Raw genomic sequence first — 3,221 nt, 5'->3', positions numbered from 1 at the left:
TTACAATCACACACCCTTACCACCTCCCTAAAGCCATAGAAACAGATGTCGGTGAAATCTGAGAGCTGCTGCTGCTGTGACGCAGATTCAGACCTCAGAGGTTTTGTACTTTTCGTGCCTTTAGGAAGCTCGTGTTCTAGGAGCACAGGCACCACGTAGAAACGCCAGGTAGACACGCAACCACGCCGCTCAAGCTAACAAACCAGCTAACCAACGAGGACTTTCTCTCCGGGTTTTGCTCTGCTGCAGCAAATCACCCAAACCCAGTGAAGATGGAACACTAGCGTTTTGTTAATGTTGGTGCAGATACTAAACCGTTCCCCCACGTGTTCTGTATTATCATAGGGACGTATATCTGTTAGCTTTGAGTGTGAAGTCAGACGTGTACAGTTTAAGCTAATTCATGCCGAGGAACACAAAATTAAAACTAGTAAGGGAAAAGTAGAAAAACGCACGGGGATCTTTTTGTATACGAATCTAGGAGTTAACACACTGACCAACCTCCCTGTGTGAGAACAAAGGCGGATGAGAACGTTTAAACAGTCTGGTTTCACAGCTCATCCTGTAACGTAAACCGTCTGTCCGCAGGATCAGCCTTCTCCGAGTGTTAAATGACACACCAGTGTGTGACCGAGTCATTCTCCTCATCCTCTTCGTATTTCTGGGTCAGAGTTCAACCTTGTATTGGTTACTATTGTATATAATATAAAAGGATTAGATTCTAGCATTTATTTTAACAAACTTTGTGACTTTTAATGTTTTTAAAGTGAACCTGAAGCCAGATTTCATCACTTCATTCGCTGTAAGTCGGCCACTGCTGTGCAGTAAAGTTCCTCGCTGGTTTGTTTTGATACGGAAACTCGTATCGAAGCTCAGAACGGTAACAACTGCTCACTGAGGCTCAAACGCTGCAGATGGTTTAGCTGCTCGTCGGGGAACTGATGAGATGTCAGATGGTGTCTTTATGCCACAAAGAACTTTTTCCTCAACGATACGATCACACCATCCTTTTATTATCTAAAGAAAGAGATGAAACAAGTCCAGGGGTGTTGTGGGCGTTCTCTGAAGTGTTCTTCATGACCAAATGTTGAACCAAGCAGTGTACATGTTTAGAAATGAAAGCTAAGTCACTTTTGGTATTGCTGGGAACTTTACTCTGAATTATCCACTTGTACACACACTTGAATTAGAAACACACAGGCAGACCTGTACTTTAGGGTCCGGATCTTCAGATGGGTCTGGTTTTGGTGTCCACGTTCCCCTGATCCAAACCCGCTAGTGACGGCACGTTTTGAGACGTTTATTTCACATTTCTCTCATAAAGATTGCACACCGGATCATCAGACCCACTTAACCGGTTTTTATTGTTCGTATTTGTTAGTATGTGTTTTTAAGCGGTACTTTAGGCAGTTTTGGCACCTTTGTGTTTCAGAACAAGTGTTACTTTTTTTATTTTTTTTGCAGTGGTTATTTTAATGTGAGTTTCTGACTTCTGCTGATGAATAAATGGCTTTTAAAACAAAACCTTTTGAGTGGAGTTTTTATTAGAAAAACAAGAATCCTCAGGATGGAGTTGGCTTACACTACAGGTGGTACTCAGGAGAAATCCCAATGAATTAACATTTGTTTGATGAAACTTAACCCTTTGATGCATAACGGTCACTACAGTGGACAGGTATTCAAAATTAGTATTTATTTTTGCTATTAAGCACAGCTGTTAAAGACTTTATTGCATTTGAGCCCCTCCATTTCGACTTCAGTAAGTCAAGCCAACATATTTCATGTTCAGAATGCACGCTGTCCACTGAGGTGGACATGTAATAAATTATTTGTAAAGTTTAAAAATGTACTAAAAATATTCGAAATTTGTTTCATTCACACCTAAAGATGAATAAAATGTTACAAAAATCATGGTTGAAGATTTCATAATTCATGCATCAAAGGGTTAATCTCAGCAGTTACATTTCCTGTGGATTTGTGAAGACTTCAGGACCTTTACAGCAAAAGAGACTTTCTGTTTATCCTCAGAACAGCTGTGAATGGTTCCTAAACATCCTCCCAGAGGAACTCCTCCAAGCAACAACAGTTTGGTGATAAACAGTGACTTTTTCCAGCATGATGGATCACTGGACCTGAGTGAGAACATCTGAACTTGGTGAATCAGGAACAAAACAGGCCAGGTCCAGGTCCTGGTTACTCCCCAGACCTCAGTTCCACAGGAGGATCTGGACCAGAAGCTGAATGACCTCTAGAAGGTGGACCAACACCGGAAACATTAACTCCTTAAATAAACTGTTGGCAGTTATTTTTTACACAAGTAACCATGGAGACGGCTAATGAAACTGAAGCTGAAAACTTTATAAAACAACCAAAAGTTTAGAGAATCCATCTAGTTTGTTTTTAGAAGACTCCTCTATAACATTTGAACTATTAAAGTTACTATGTGTAGTTTTTACCATTAATCTCTACAAATATCCATCAAAATGTTAAATTATGCCCAGTTGTTAAATATTGGCAGCTTCATAGGATTTAACCATAATAATCTGGTATAGAATGTATGGGAGCAGGTCTAGGTCTCTGGGTGACGCCAAATTGTACATAAAGTTTCCTTCTACAGGAGCCCGTGAGGACAAAACACATTTTCTGATTTGTAACAAGCAGTTGCAAAAATGTCGCCATTCATAAATGTTTTACACATTTGCCTCTTTGCTCATCGCCAGGGATGAAAGGGAGTCTGATGTGCTTGTCACTTTGATGGAGGTTGCACTCCCAGGGCTTTTTGACCCTGATGGCTATCCGTTGGATGGGTCTTTATCATACCCAAAAAATACCGCTTGCTTGCAATGATTTAGGTATGCACTGCCCCTATCGCCACTGATCACATTTCCTTTCCTCATCTTATAATAAATGTTGATGTTTCCAGTGAGGTCAAACATGCTATGTGACATCTTGCTCATCTGAGCCAATAACTTTATTTTTTACTTTTTGAAAAATCATTGTGAATGTTTGACCTTGGGAGCAGACTTTTTTAGATGGTAGAAAACCTTCCTGAAAGAAGGTGTCCATGAGATCGGATGGTTCTTGTCTAATCAAGCTGAACTTTTCCTGTTCTCCCTTTTAAATTGGACATGCTAAAATGTGCTGAAGCTATTAGCACTCTGAATCCTCTCATAGGAGTTTATCAGACGTGTTGATGGGTGCGTGCGTCTCAGAGGATGGAC

The sequence above is a fragment of the Nothobranchius furzeri genome, chromosome 15 (genome assembly GCF_043380555.1).
Source record: "Nothobranchius furzeri strain GRZ-AD chromosome 15, NfurGRZ-RIMD1, whole genome shotgun sequence".
Lineage (NCBI taxonomy): Eukaryota > Metazoa > Chordata > Actinopteri > Cyprinodontiformes > Nothobranchiidae > Nothobranchius > Nothobranchius furzeri.
The sequence above is the reverse complement of the archived record's forward strand: the minus strand, read 5'-3'. Positions refer to the sequence as shown.